The sequence below is a fragment of the Mirounga leonina genome, unplaced genomic scaffold (genome assembly GCF_011800145.1).
Source record: "Mirounga leonina isolate KUSES-001 unplaced genomic scaffold, KU_Mleo_1.0 Mir_101595, whole genome shotgun sequence".
Lineage (NCBI taxonomy): Eukaryota > Metazoa > Chordata > Mammalia > Carnivora > Phocidae > Mirounga > Mirounga leonina.
Genome location: NW_023270158.1, coordinates 10,569,840 through 10,586,994, shown reverse-complemented (window position 1 = coordinate 10,586,994; position 17,155 = coordinate 10,569,840).

Below are 17,155 nucleotides of genomic sequence, written 5' to 3'. Positions count from 1 at the left end.
AAGACTAACAAGCCAAATCTCCCTCCCAAAATGAAAGCCCACAAGGAGGATAAAATGCTGAGAAGAAAATCTAGACTGAGCAAGACCAAAATAATATAAACACGTTTGATAATGAGGTCAGATAGAAGTGAAGGAAGGGCACAGAGTAGGAAGATCCCAGCAAGAGTGAGGTCATATTCTCTATCACTTTGAAAAAGCCTGAGAAAAAAGATCTGTAAATCTGTGAGACCAGAAAAGCTACCTGGTCTATCCTTCCCTTCTAAAAGTAAAAGAAAACTCATTCTCAGTTGACTCTCTACAGAGTTATTTTGACAAAAGGAAGAAGGAACAGAAGAGCATGCCTACAAAGAAGGCAAGCCAGTAAGTCGGGCCCACAGAACTGATTAAAAAATGTAACCTGATATTTCAACACAATCTTCAAATTTATAGAAAATGACAGAAGCTACAAAAAAGCCACATAGGTCCAAACTAGGAAAACTCAAAAAATAAGGAGATTAGAGGAAAGGAAAATTGGAAAAATGCCTTGAAAATAATTTCAATGAAGACACAATATATCAAAATACGTGCAGTACAGCTTAAACCTTTATCAAAGGAAAAAACATGCAAAACCACCTATGAGGTTGTCATGCCCCCCAAAGTCAAATATAAATCTTCTCATGGAGCCTCCAAATCTACCACTTTACTGGAAATTCAGAGGACAGAAAAGCATGTTAAATTACACTACAAGGGTTCCATCAACAAATCCAGATAAGTAACAGAACTAATAACCACCTTCTTCAACAAAGGAGCAAGGGTAAAGGATGCAGGTGAAGAGACTGAGAGAGGAGGGAAAACCAGGACATTAAAAGAGATTTAAGAGACATACAGTCAATTTAAATGTTTGAACCTTAATTAAATCCAAATGCAAACAAAGTATATAAACTACTTTTTAAAGCTATAGGACAATCAGATAAATGAATGACTAGAGGGCGCCTGGGTGGCTCAGTTGGTTAAACAACTGCCTTTGGCTCAGGTCATGATCCTGGAGTTGGAGGATTGAGTCCCACATCAGGCTCCCTGCTCAGCGGGGAGTCTGCTTCTCCCTCTGACCCTCCCCCCTCTCATGCTCTCTCTCACTCTCTCTCAAATAGATAAATAAAATCTTTTAAAAAATGAATGACTAGATACTTGATAATATTAAGGAATTACTGTCAATTTTTTTAGGTATGATGATGGTATGGTGGCTATGTATTTATAACTCTTTATCCTTTAAAAATAAATTTTTAAATAAATGTTTAATAAATTTCCTCCCTTAAAATTTTTATAGACAAAATTATATGTTATTTGGGATTTTTGTCAAAATAATCAGGGGTGGGAGGTAGGTAGGGCTCTCTAGTAAGTAAGATTAGCCAGGTATTGATAATTATTGAAGATAAGTCCCTTACAACAGTGTGTCTACTTTTGTACCTGTTTTTAAAATTCTATCTAAAGGTGCGCCTGGGTGGCTCAGTCGGTTGAGCAGCCAACTCTTGGTTTCAGCTTGGGTCATGATCTCTGGGTCATGGGATCGAGCCCCATGTCTGGCTCCACACTTGGGGTGGAGTCTGTTTGGGATTCTTTCCCTTCCCTCTCCCTCTGCTCCTCCCCTGCTCACACTCGCTTGTGCTCTCTCTCTCAAATAAATAAATAAAATATTTTTTAAAAATTCTAGGGTAAAAAAAATAAAATAAATTAAAATTCTAGGGTAAAAATTAAAAGGTTAAGACGATCTTGGGGGCGCCTGGCTGGCACAGTCAGCTGAGCATCCGACTCTTGGTTTCAGCTCAGGTTGTGATCTCAGGATTGTGAGATCAACACCACGCTCAGCTCAGAGTCTGCTTGGGATTGTCTCTCCTGCTCCCTCTTCCCCTCCTGCTTGTGCTCTCTCTCAAAACATAAACAAAATAAATCCTTTTTTTAAGTATTTAAAATGATCTTGAAAGGTAATACATCATACCAAATTAGTCACTTATGCCAAAGAGCAAATTCATTCACTGTGTTATTTAACCAGTCACAAAGCCAGGCTCTTCGACTGGAAAAATGGACAAGTGTTGAATGTGGCAATAAAGCCAAGCAATTTCCCAGGTACCAAGAGAACTGCCCAAGACCAGATCAAGGTAAGCTGCCACAGTGGAGCTTCTGGGCACCTAGCTTGCAGAATAAGCAGAAAGCTCCAAACAGAAGGAAGATGAAAACACAGGAGTGCCAATGTCATCATTTCACCTGTATCTAGTAACTTTCCTCTGCTGATAGATTTATGGCAGCTCAAATACCCTTCTTGAGGCCAAAAGACTCTTACCTCCTGTATTTTCAGACATCTCTGTAGAAGTCCCTGGGATGAAAAAAAGGAATATCACACTTGCTCAGTACTATGATCAAGATTTACCTAAGTGACCTACATTGAACATAAGTCAATGGAGACTCCTCTGCTTCAGATACCTAGGGATCAGCAATGTTTACCCTATATTCATTATGTTTCTTGCTTCAAGATCTGAAAAAGCCAAGGAAATGCTGATAAAAGTGTGGCTTCTCCACAGTACATTGAAAGGTCTTCTCAGTTCTCATTTTTGAGTATCTACTTAGCTACTCCTATACTGTAAGTTCTCCATTTATAAATAGGAAACAATCTCTATCACATCATAACCACATGAAGAAGATGAATAAATTGTGTCAAGCATGGTCACTGAAGTAAGTAAATAAGCCTGACTCTACTTCAAGCTTTAGCCAATATCTTGAAAACACTGGATTTTAGTTTCTACTTAGCTGGACTCTGATACCTCAGAGTTTCTGAACTCATATCCATTCTTTTCCTTAACTTTACTCTTGAGTATCCTGTCAAAGTGAGTTACATGAGATATTTATGTGCTCCCAAATGAAGCTGAGAGAAGTTTTTCTTTGTCTTGAACTCCTTCATCACCTTTGTCCTTAAAGCACAATTTAAATGACAAAACTATGGCTCTTGGATCTAGTAAACTTGACAGGCCTTTAAAATGTCACAGTCCTGCAGGCTTTCTAACAAGGCAGAACGGATAAACTGACAACCATCCTGATTACCCATGGCAACTCTTCCTGCCAACCAGGACTAAAGTTTAAGGGCTTTGGGATGTTTTGCTTCTAGTTTGATCCAATCCCAAAACCATTCTGGTATCATAACATTAAAAAAAAAAAAAAAAACACATGGAAAGAGGGGTGGGGAACTGCAACCTGAGCTGCTCAAAAGTACTGGTGACCTTTTGGTTTTGTCACCAACACAGCTCAAAAGTACCAATTTCCTCTGAATGGAACTAGCATCTCATTCTCTTCCACTTAAGTCATCACTCTTATTCCCTTTCTACCCCTAGTACTTCATGAGCTGTCAAAAATTACACCAAAGATAATATGAGTATAGTACAAAGATGCAGCATATAAAAAACTAATGGCAGGGCGCCTGGGTGGCTCAGTTGGTTAAGCGACTGCCTTCAGCTCAGGTCATGATCCTGGAGTCCCTGGATCGAGTCCCACATCGGGCTCCCTGCTCGGCAGGGAGTCTGCTTCTCCCTCTGACCCTCCCCCCTCTCATGTGCTCTCTCTCATTCTCTCTCAAATAAATAAATAAAATCTTTAAAAAAAAAAAAAAACTAATGGCAAAAAAACCAAGGACAATCAATGGCAGCTCACAGTGAGTTTTAAAAGTAGACACTCGGGGGCGCTGGGGTGGCTCAGTTGGTTAAGCGTCCAGTTCTTGGTTTTGGCTCAGGTCATGATCTCAGGGTTGTGAGACTGAGCCCTGCATCAGGCTCTGCACTCAGCACGGAGTCTGCTTGAGATTCATTCCCCTCTCTCCTCTCCCTCCCCCTCTACTCCTTTCCTACTTGTGCTCTCTAAAATAAACAAATAAAATATTCTTTAAAAAGTAGACAGAGCATCTGGGTGGCTCAGTCGTTAAGCGCCTGCCTTTGGCTCGGGTCATGATCCCAGGGTCCTGGGATCGAGCCCCACATCAGGCTCCCTGCTCGGCAGGAAGCCTGCTTCTCCCTCTCCCACTCCCCCTGCTTGTGTTCCTGCTCTCGCTATCTCTCTCTCTGTCAAATAAATAAATAAAATCTTTAAAAAAAAAAAAAGTAGACACTCAAATATTAATGTATATCTCTTAACATGGACCCTGACTGGCAGTATTCAATTCAATCCAATTCCTCATGCATTTATTAAGCATCTACTATGGGTGGCATACCATGTGGCAATGAGAGCAGAGGAGTGGGTGGTACTGAAGTCTGTGATGAATCTCAACTATGAACAAATCTGTGAACTCAGAGCCTAGCAGAGTAAGAGCAGGTGAATAAAAAATGATAATATTATTGTATAAGCACAAAGACAGCCCATCTAAATAAGACTTGGAGGTTCTAGAAAAGCCATCAAAACAAAAAGGAAATGTTCCCAATCTAATTCGGAAAATTTGAATATGGTCTGTATACTAGTAATAGTGTTTTGTGAATGTCACACTTCCTGGGGGTCATAGTTACACTGTGCTTATGCAGGAGAATCTCCTTGTTCTTAGGATGATGTATTTAGGGATAAAAGTCATGATGTCTACAACAATCCCTTAGATAGTTCAGTATAAAAGAATGTATTTGAGTGGGGGCAGGAATAGGGAGAAAGGGAGGGGCTGGGGGAGAGAAGAGAAGAGAAAGAATCATAAAGAAAATGAAAAAATTCTCAATCTAATACTGAATGTGAAATCTAAAACCATACTTTGCCCAGCTATGCAGCTAGCTGGTTGAAAAGAAGTAATTTTACATTCTGTTTTATAAAACAGATAAAATGAGCTCACTTCCAAAAGCATAAAGGGGAGCGGACCTTATAACCAAACTGAAGGAGAGAATCACTTCCCAGCTGTGGACTCTACGAGACAAATCCCTCCAAGGCCAATGTGCACATGAAAAGGAATTCTCTGGCCAGGAAGTGCGACACCTGGTCATCTCCATGGGCTATGAATTTGGCCTCACCTGCATCTTTCCTCGTCGCTTTAGCAACCAGACACCCAGACTGTAATCAGACAGAGGCCTCAGCACAAAGCTCTACCAAAATCATAGTGAGGGGGATCAACTTCCCAGCCATTCCAACTCATATTTCAGACCTCACTGGAAAGTCTTAGTTCCATAGCACAATTAGCAGCTATGGGAGGGATCCAAAAGATCCTAGACATTTCTGTAAATTGGGAAGTCCTACAACCAAGTGCCAGCCATTCTGCTTAGTAGTAAGAATTATAGTTTTTTTTAAAGATTTTATTTATTTACTTGACAGAGAAAGACACAGCGAGAGAGGGAACACAAGCAGGGGGAGTGGGAGAGGGAGAAGCAGGCCTCCCGCGGAGCAGGGAGCCCAATGTGGGGCTCGATCCCAGGACCCCAAGATCATGACCTGAGCTGAAGGCAGACACTTAACAACTAAGCCACCCAGGCACCCCAAGAATTATAATTTTTAACAGCTTTACTGAGATATAATTCACATGCCATGCAAGTCACCCATTCAGAGTAATTCAATGTGTTTGCTATATTCATGAGTTTATACAACTATTACCGCAATTTAATTTTAGAACATCTTTATCACCTAAAACAAAACCTGGTAGCAGTCACTTCCCTCCAAACCCCATCCCCAACCAATCCTAGGCAACCGCTCATCTATTTTCTGTCTCTATAGATTTGGTTGTTTTGGGAATTTCATATAAATGGAATCATACAATATGTGGCCTATTTTGTGACTGGCTTCTTTCACTTAGAATGTTTTCAAGGTTCATCCATGTTGTAGCATGCATCAGTACCACATTCCTTTTTATGGCTGAATCATATTCCATTGCATGGAGAGACCACATTTCCTTTATCCATTCATCAGTTGATGGACATCTGGGCTGTTTTCACTTTTGGGCTATTATGAATAATGCCATATGACATTGCATGTGCAAGTTTTTGTGTGAATGCATGCCTTTATTTTTCTTGGGTATATGCCTAGAAGTGGAATTGCTGACTCATAAAGTAATTCTATGTTTAACTTTTTAGGAACTGCCAAACTGTTTTCCAAAGAAGCTGTACCAACATTTTACATTCCCACCAGCAATGTATGAGGGTTCCAATGTCTCCACATCCTCTCAAGCATTTGTTATTATCATTTCTTATTTTATTTTATTTTATTTTAGCCATCCTAGCGAGAGTGAAGTGGTATCTCACTGTGGTTTTGACTGGCATTTTCCTGATAACTAATGATATTGAGCATCTTATCATGTGCTTATTAGCCACCTGTACACCTTCTTTGGAGAAATATCTATTCAAATCCTTTGTCCTTCTTTTAATCGGGTAGTTGGATTATGTCTTTTTATTATTGAGTTCCAAGATTTTTTTATTTGTTCTGGATACAAGTCCCTTATGAGATATATAATAATGATAATTTAAGATAATATTTACTGAGCATCTCCCATATGGTAAGTATGACACTAACTGCTCCCCACTTATTATCTCATTAAATCCTCACAACAAATTTATGAGATTGGGTACTTTAATTATCATTCGTATTTACAGATGAGAAGACCGAGCCATACACACCCGAGCGTATGCCATTAGTAATGGTAAAGCCAGAATTTGATTCCATGCAGTCAGCTGCCAGAACCCACATCTCACTCACCACCATGCAGATTTATATAGGCAGGCTCTCCTTCTACATCAAGAAGAATCTGGCCAATAAAGCTCACTGTCTGCTATTTCACTGGATGTTATGAGAATATGGTAGGCCAGCGTCCCTGAAGGAACAGGATTCATTAGAGAAGTATATTAGAACAAAATTCCCCAATGTATGTTCTGTATCATTTTAGCCCTATATCATTTTACTCCTTGAACAGTGTTTGAGAACAAATAGCCTAGGAAATGCTGCATGTTCCACCCCTCTCCAGAAGAGTCATAATGCATCTCAGTACATTAAAGTCTAGGAGAATTCCTGAAATTTAAAAAAAAAAAAAGTATTAACCCTTTGAGTGATCGTGCATTTGCAAAACCTATATACCCCAAAAAATTCCAACTCACAGAATATATTTTAGAAAACACCACACATAAAAAAATGTATGGTCCACAGGAGAAGGCTTGACAGTCACTCTGTGTTTCTAAACTATTAAATCTCCCAGGCTATTTTATGCCCTAAAGCTTCAGGGATTGAACATAGGCGAGCTCAAACCAAGACCTTGACCTGCTTTCCACTTTGCTCAGCCCTTTTTTAAATGCATAAGATCAACATCTTAAAAGGTGAAAAACAAAGTCTGTCACTGCTCAGATAGCTATTGTCCACATCTCTATCTAAATTTTACATCTCTGGACCATCAGTGCAGAACAAACCTCTTCACATTGTTAGTTATTTTTATTGTAAGGATCCAGTTTTCCATTTCCTTCCCTGTCATTGCTTTTCTGTGGATGGGAACCATTTGTGTCATTCAAAATGTGTTCACTTATCCATCTCAGATACTGTTTCAGAATGGCAGACATGTTCCCTAACTCATAAGTGGATTACATCTGGAAGCTGAGGACTAAGAAATGTACATATAAGCTGTATAAACAGGACATTAAGCAAAACCAAATATCTGTATTTTAATTTTTTAAATAAATGAGAGAAAAGGATATGAAGACATATAACTTCCAAGAATACTTCTATAATCATATCTATCACATACTGTTACAGAAGTGATCCTTTGAGACTACTGGCACTTCTCGATTTAGTTGTTTTAGAAATGTCAGTTTAGGAATAATTTCAAATTCAATGCATTAATAGTGATTAATAGTGCAGGTTCTTAGATTTAAACTGCTTAGGTTCTTTATTGGTTAGCTCTTGCTGCATAACAAACTGCACCAAACTCAGTGGCTTAAAACAACAATCACTTATTCTACTCACCCATCACTCGCTACAGCAGAACTGGGGTGGCTCCACTGATTTAGGCTGAGCTCAGCTGGGCTTGGATTCACAGTGTTGGCTGGATAAAGATCTGCTCAACATGTCTCTTTCTCTTTGGATCAGTGGGTTAACTAGGGCATGTTCTTCTGATGACAATGGCAGAAATGCAAGAGAATGAACTCAATCACATGAGCACATTTCAAGCCTCTGCTTACATCATTTCCGCTAATATCCACTGGCCAATTCAAGTCTATGGCCAAAGGCAACAAGTGGTAAAGTACACTCCACCAAACATGAGACCAGAGCAAGTCACAGAGCCAAACCCAACATCAGAGGGATAGGCAAGTATACTCATTCCTCAGAGTTGTGGGTGAGAATGAGTATTTTTGAACAATAATCCAATCTTCCACCAACTCCAGTCTTGGTTTTGCCACTTATCAGCTATGTAGCCTTGGAGAAGTGTCTTAACCACTTTGTTCCACACTTCAATCTTCTGCTTACATTACAGGGTTGTTGTAAAGAGTGAATGAGGAAATTTATACAAAGTGTAAGCAATCACTATTTTATTATCACCATCAGCAGTTGCAAGAATGGTCTAAATATTATAGAGACTTTGTCTTTAAATAGTGAAACAGGAGTTACCTAATTATCAGATGCAAATACTAAAGCATTTTTTAAATGGCTAAAGGAGATACTCCAAACTTCTTTTCAATATGGAAAATGTCTACATTAATACAATGGAAAATGAGAAAGACAACCAAGGCCATGTTGAAAGCTCTAACCCAGGGGCACCTGGCTGGCTCAGTCAGAGGAGCGTGCGACTCTGAATCTCGGGATCTTGAGTTTGAGCCCCACGTTGGGTATAGAGATCACTAAAATAAATAAACTTACAAAATACAAAGAAAGCTTTGACCCAATGCTAATCTTATGACAACTATCTAGAAAAATCAAATTAAAAAACTATATATGTGCCTTAGTTATGTGGATATTTTATATAAAAGCATATCTACATTTTTAATGGCACTACATTTTCCCTATAACAAACAAGTATTATAAGGAAAAACATTTTAAGACTATTAAATAAAACTTTACATAGTATAAGCGTTTTACTAAAAGCAGGTGGGCTAGCAATAAAGCATTCTACATAGAAATAAACCTATTGTGGTCCGTTTTTCCACAACTCAGTTGTAAAAGTACTCCAGTCCAAACACATCAACTTCTTCTAAGAAACTGACTTAAAATTGAACCCCCTTCCAGAGTATACACTCTACCCATTTGACTACTTCCCAAACAGCTTGATTTCTGAATCCTGCTTCCTCCTCAGGGCTTCTGAAAACCTTACTATCATTCTCAATGACTCAACACTTACCTACAGCTCTGAATTGTGACAAAGCTTTTTCTAGGTACTGTAAATATGGCTCATTCTCCAACACAAATGGAATCAAGTCAGGGCTGATGACTCTTCAAACTGCCCTAAGGACTTAGCTTAGTAACTTGGGCACTGAGGGTATCCCATAAATATGTGACTAGTTGAACCAGTTGTCTACATAATGACCCACTCCTTCAGTCCACAGCAGATGTACAAGCAATGTCCAGAGAACTTTTATTAATGACTAGAAAATCATGTTTGTGTGAATAGGTGAAACCTGTCCGCATCTTCTCTACGTAGGAAGATCTGTACTTCTAGTTCTTTCTCATGTTTACATGTAGAGATTACACCTTTCACACTAGTCTAATTCAGCTGTTGGGTCATGTAGAGATTACACCTTTTAGGCTAGTCTAATTCAGCTACAAATATATAAATACATCAATAAAGAATCCCCACAGAAAGATTTTATGAATCTAATTTCACTCAGAAGTTCAAGCTGAGGGGTGTCTGGATGGCTCAGTCAGCAGAGCATACAACTCTCAGTCACAAGGTCATGAGGTCGTGAGTTCAAGCCCCACACTGGGTATGGAGCCTACTTAGAAAAAAATAAAAAGAAGCTCAAGCTGAAAACAAGAACAGAATCCTTGATTCTGAACACACACACACACACACACACACATACACACACCCTTAATCATCAAGGTCCGTTGATTCTTGTCCTAAATATTTCTTGAATTGTCTACATCTCTCTATCTCTGGTGCCACTATCCGTTACTGTTGCTCTTTTAGATTATTGCAACTGACATCTACCTCTTCTTGCTGAGGGCCTGCCATATTCCAGTCCATTTTCCATGATGCAAATTTAATTGTGACAGATCAGGAAAAAACTGACCACACTATGTATAGCTCCTCCTATGAAGTAGAAAATTTATTTCTCTACTCTTTGAATCTGAACTTGACCATGTGACTTGCTTTCGCCACTGGGACATTAATAAACAGGACACAATTAATAAACACACCACAAGTAGAGACTTCAAAAGTGCTCATACATTGGTGCTTGCCCTCTTTTGCTGCTGGGAACCCTTTAGCCATCGTGATAACAGCCTAGGATAACCTAGTAGAGGACGAGGGACCCTGTAGAGAGGAATCCCAGCCATCTCACCTAAAGTCCCTGATATATGAGTCCTCCCTACACCATCCAGCCTCAGCTGAGCTGGCCTAGACCAAAAGAATAGCCCAGCCTATCCACAGACTCATCATAAATAATAAAAGACTACTGTCTTTAGCCACACTAAGTTTTGGGGTAGTTTGTTATACAGCCAAAGTTAACTGATTTTTTCATCCCCTGCTTAAAATCCCAGAACAGATCCCTTCAAGATAAAGCCCAAACACCTTAACTTACTAAAATGTGGCCCTTCACAACTGAGCACCAGCTAAACTCTATAGACTCATCTCTCACCATTCCCTCTCCTCCCCTCCCAACTTTTGCCATATAATTAACACGTTTTAAACCTTTAAAACCCTACCTAATAATAAATCAGTTTCATTTATGTCCCTGGCTAAGCCCCCATTATTCTCTGAGTCCTTCCTGCATCCTGGTAAATAGCCATTTCTTGTTGATCTTAATTTATTAAACACACACCACTCAATTTTCAGTGCCCTGTAGGAGGTTCTTTTACTGTATAATAAAAAGTTGCTGCTGTTTATTCATATTTTAATGATACTGTGAATACAATGGTGCATATTCTGACTCCTATTCTTAGTCTCTGTTGGATTCTCACTGCCATTCATTTTTCTATTTATTGTTGGACTTTGCTATTATAATTCCAGATACACCAAAATAATATCATCATGGGCCAGCTGCTTTGTTCAAAAATGAGCCACCTTGTCAATTTGTTTCCTCTTCTATTCAGTAACAGAGCTTACAGCCGGATTAATGTTTTAATTGAACCCCGCCCATGTTTGTAGCTCCCTGTGGAAAGTCAGTAGTCCTCAAAACACTGGACTTACTCTTCTCCAGCTGCTCTAAGCTAATCCACCATCACTTAGTCAAGAGCAGTCATATTCCTTCAGGCCAACACACATTTGCTGGGATAGAGAACATATAGAAAAAGTCATCATTCCTGCTGATTTGATAGCTACCTGGTGATCCTGATAAATGTATACAATCAAACTAGATCATTCTGGCTCCAAAGCACATACTTAACGACAGTGACCTCAGATTCCCACTTGGAGCTATGGATGCAAACCATTCACTCATGTACCTTGCAAACCATTATTCCCATGAAACTCAGCAGAAAGGAGTAAAGAATCTTTTTTTAAATTCCAGGTAGGGGCACCTGGGTGGCTCAGTCGTTAAGCATCTGCCTTTGGCACGGTGCATGATCCCAGGGTCCTGGGATCGAGCCCCGCATCGGGCTCCCTGCTCAGCAGGAAGCCTGCTTCTCCCTCTCCCGCTCCTCCTGCTTGTGTTCCCTCTCTCGCTGTGTCTCTCTCTGTCAAATAAATAAATAAAATTTTTAAAAATAAATAAATAAATAAATAAATTCCAGGTACATGGGCAAGTGCTCATTTACATGGTTCAAATGGCATCCTAGAAATGTCTTCTGTTTCTCTATTCCACTGCCCACACACACAAAGCCACTTTTAGCAAGACTCTTACATTTTCACAGTGATACTACGGACAGAATGTGGCTGCAGAGAAACAGAACTAAATGTGATCCAAGAAAGTGATCACGTCGACAAGCTCTTTCACTATGTTTCCCTGTCATCCACCCACTGGGATCACTACCCCAACTCTTAGAGACCCTCCTATGTGGACCAGCTAAGGCAGCACACAAAACCCACTGCAATGAAAATGAGACTGGTTTTTAAAAATAGTCCTTTCAGTTTTATAGCTAAGTTACAATTATGCTATGCAACGTATTTATATGAACATCCTAGCTACACTCCTTTATTAGACTAAAATTCATTCACAGAGTCAAGAAATATTTACCCAACATCTGCTAAATGGCAGCCATTCCCTATTTTTCTAAGTAGGCTCCATGCCCAACGTGGGGCTTGAATTCGTGACCCTGAGATCAAGAGTCACATGCTCTACTGACTGAGCCAGCCATTCCCTATTTTCAAAGACTCAGATGAAACTCACACCATGATTTACATGACTCCAGGTAATGTGGCTCCTGTTCACAGAATTCACCAGGAAGTCTTCCTATATCCACCGTCTTCCTTCAGGTCCCACACCCAATCACCAAGTCCTGTCAATATCTTCTAAGTATCATTTACCCTGGGTGTTTGGATGGCTCAGTCAGTTGAGTGTCCGGCTCTTGGTTTCAACTCAGGTCATAATCTCAGGGTCATGGGATCAAGCCCAGCAACAGACTCTCCACGCTCAGCAGGGAGTCTGTTTGTCTCCCTCTCTGTCTTCCCCTCCCCTCCTCTAAAATGAGTAAATAAAACTTTTAAAAAAGATCTAAGTATCACCTACCTCTGCCCCTTGCTCTCCATCTCTACCCCTACCACTCAAATCTGAGTGAGGACTGACCACAACCTCCTAGTGTATCTTCATGCCTTCACCTTTTCCCCTAAACTCAGAATGACAATCTAAGAAGCAAACATGAAGAGCGCCTGGGTGGCTAAGTAGGTTAAGCTGCTGACTCTTGATTTCGGCTCAGGTCATGATCTCAGGGTGGTGGGAGAGCACCATGTCTCCACACTCAGTGCAGAGTCTGCTTGAGCTCCTCTCTCTCTCTCAAATAAATAAATAAAATCTTTAAAAAGCAAATGCGAACGTGTCACTCCCTAGCTTAAAATCCCTCAAAGGGCCCCCTATTCTATAAATCCCTAGATTCTAAGCATGGCTTAAATCCCCCTTTGACACCACCCTTGAGGCTCTCCCTCTCTTTCCAGGACTGTGGAAAGTGAACTCGCAGGGCTTTGGGAAACGAGCAGCATAGCATAATAAGTGTCCAAAGGCCTGGCCCACACCAGATTCCCTCTGCCACCAAATCTCTCTTAGTCTCTCCCTCCTAGCTCCTCTAGATGCTGAATTATGCCATTTTTGGCATCCATGAGCCAGAGAATCAGGCTTGGGCAAGTAACAAAAAATTGGCTAAATTGTTGGCTGTCTCTCAATCTTTGCCTCACTTAAGCTGAGAATCAATGATGAAGAATTGACTTGTGAACTACTGCACATGCTCAGAGCAGCTTCTGTTTTCCACACAGCTCTGGAAAGCCAATAACAAGCTTCATAATTGAGGGCCAGGCACTACCACTAAGAAGATTCGACTCTAGAATGGTGGTTGTGAAAGACCTGAGCCTTCCCTTAAGGGTTAAAGTCCAACCACAGGCCCAGAGTGGCCCACAGCAAGACCCAAGCCTTTGTAATGACATTCCTTGGTTCACCAAGCCCTGTTTGCCTAAATACCCTATACCAGGACATCGTGAAATTACCCAGGTATTATTTTTAAATAACATTTATCTTTTATATATCATGAAAAAAAATGTGCTTATTTTAAGAAATTTAGAAAATATAGTCAGAAAGAAGACACCGAAATTACCTATAATCTCATTACTAAGGTATCAGGTCCATGTATATTTTTTAAATTTTTTATTGAAGCATAATATATACACAGGAATATTTGTATAATAGCACCATTTACATTTTGGTGATATCTTTATGGTCTTTTTTCCTGTGTGTAGATATGCGTATGTTTTCACCAAAACAAGATTATATTGTGCATACTTTTTTATCTTTCATTTTTTATTTACAAAGCATTATGAACACTGAACATCTTCCTCAGGGCATTAAGTATCTGCTATATCATTTTTTTAAAGATTTTATTTATTCATTTGAGACACAGAGATAGAGAGAGAGAGAAAGAGAGAGAGAGAGAGAGAACACGAGCAGGGAGAGAGGCAGAGGGAGAGGGAGAAGCAGGCTCCCCACTGAGCAGGGAGAGTAATGCGGGGCTCGATCCCAGGACCCTGGGATCATGACCTGAGCCAAAGGCAGACGCCTAACAATCTGAGTCATCCAGGCACCCCCTGCTATATCATTTTAAAACAGCATCAGATTCCATTGTTCCATGTAGCCAATACCCTAACCTAGATTAAGACATTTACAATGTCTTCTCTTTTCGTTACTGTAAGACCACTTTTAGATTCAATCTGTGCGTAGTTCCATTATTTCTGAAACACTTAAATCTTATAAAACTCTTTGAACTATATATTGAAAATTTATCAAATCAATACAGTTTCGTTAAGCATCATTTTCTCTGTGGTTAACACTAAAAATAACTGGCTAGTCAATAGCATTTAGAAAAATTAATTAGACGATTAAGTTTCTCAGAAAAGGGTTATATTTGGGGCACCTGGGTGGCTCAGTCAGTTAAGTGTCTGCCTTCGGCTCAGGTCATGATCCTGGAGTCCCCGGGATCAAGCCCCATATCAAGCCCCACATCAGGCTCTCTGCTCAGCGGGGTGTCTGCTTCTCCCTCTGCCCCTCCCGTTTGTGCTCTGTCTCTCTCTCTCTCTCTTTCAAATAAGTAAATAAATTTTTTTTAAAAAAATGCATTATATTTTTACCTTTAAACATATACTACTTGATCACATTGGGGACTAGATGAGAGAAAAACACAAATTAAATCAAATGTCTTCCATACAGATAACAAAACTATAGGAGGATGTTTAATTGGGAGTTTTGACTGAGCTACTAAGACATCTGGTAACAAATGACTTGTATGACAGAGCACCACATGGAAATTTCATGAAAAGAGAATGAGTGGCTAGTTAGATATTTCATCCACATCAAGGATATAAAAGGAAACTGTTGGAAATGAAAAGAAGTGGGGAGGAGAATAATTTCTGAGGTTCTGGAGAGGGCTGAATTCTGAGTCTCACCATCGTGCCCCCTGAGGGGACGGGATGAGGTGGCAGCACTACCTCCTGTCTCCAAGCCGGGTAACATGGGCTCCCCAGGCACCACCTGGAGAGCTTAATATGTGTTCAGAAGATGGCACACAGTAAACGGGTGGTTGACTCATACTTTAGAAAGCCCGTGAGGCTGGAGACATCAGCTAAAGGGCTGCATCCAGGAAGTAACTACACTCTCCTTCCTTCAGTGACAGGTCAAATTTGTATAAATCCCTGGACCCAGATGTGGACCCTGCCCAAGAGGGCATCCTGCTGGGGTGCGGAGCATGCAGGACTAAGAGGCTGGGGGGTGCGTCACCAGGGCAGAGACTGAGAGGGGGTGAGGGCAGCTGGCTGAAGGAGGAACATGGCCCAGATCAACAGAGGCCCAGCAGAGGGTCTCTGCAGAACCCACAAAAATGCTCTGAGACAATCAACTTCAAACATTTGACCAGAGTTTTGCAAAGCCACCCTGAAACAGGGCCAGCAAATGAGAATGCTTTTGCTCCTCTTTCCCTTCCTGTCTTCCCATGCTCTGATTCCTAAGGGGTCAGAAACCCTAGGCGGTGCACACAGGCTGGGGAAGAGAAGCCGGGAACAAAGAGAAATTTCACTATCAGGCTTGAAATATTTGAGACTGGATAAGTTTAACTGATTTGAGTCGGGTTTGCAAATTAAAGTCATCTTAGAACTTGCTTTTTTCCTATGAGTAGACAGGAAATCTTGGGACTTAAATGAATTTTTAAACAGTGGCTGGAGAAGAATGCTGTCCACAAAACAAATGTAAAGGGACAATGGGAAACAAACAAACAAAACGCGGGTACTGAGTTCATCCCAAGATTCTTGTCTATTTGATGTACAGTTACACAGCTAACATGTTTAGAAGTTACATGGGCCAAGAATTGGGATAAACTTTGTATGTGTAATTCAGCTAAGTCCTTACAACTCATGAGTAGGTACTATAATTATCCCCATTTTGTAATTAAAGAAAACCAAGGTCCAGAAATGTGAAATAACTTCTCTAAGATCATGCATCCATTAAAGTCAAATCGAGTCTGCTTGACTCCAAAATCCATGCTTTGAACCATTATTCTGGTTACTGGTAAACACTTTGGTATGGTAAGGACCAGTCTCAAATTATAAGGATTAGATTATCAAACAATTGTTAACTTAAATATACTGCACATACAGGAAAAATTTCCAAAACACAATCTTTAAAATAAAAATGGTAAGTGAAATGCTTGATTGTGTATTACTTGGGGCTTAGAGCAGCTAAAAGGTTTCAGCAATGTTATACTGCATACAAACTGCAGATTAAACATGTCCGTGGAGTGTCCCCATGCAGTCGCCATAATATTCTATTGCAGAATAACAGCATAGGTCCTGATCCCTAGCTCTTGGTAAACATGAGTAGCTGGAATCCATTGTTGTAAGGGCTTAACATACCCCACACATGGACTTGGCCTGAAAGCAAGTTTTCCAAGGCCTGACATCAATAGAAACCTCTCTGCTGTAGATTTGATTTTTATGAATTGGGATCAACAGAATGAGCATACAGTGACCACAGTTATCAAGGAATACTTTCATCAACTAAAGCCGACTGGAGGAGGGAGAGGGTATCCAAACAGCTCAGTTGTACATCTCTGCTAACTGTGACTTAATCCTAGTTTATAAAAGCACCTGTGTTATTTGTCATGGGTCTTAGTCCTGCCAAAGTACACCAAACAATGCCAACCTCTGTGCATGGGGTGAGGAGAGAGGAGTAAATGATGCACATCAATGTCTAGAGGGATTAGGATGATGTAAGGCTCATTTTCACAAACATTCTGGACTATACTGTGAATGTGCCTTTCCAGAAATGAAATTCTACAGCACCATCTACCACCTCCAGTCCTTATGGCAAGCTTAACTCATCTCAAGGAACTGGGCTGTATTTTCTCCTCTGCCTTCCCT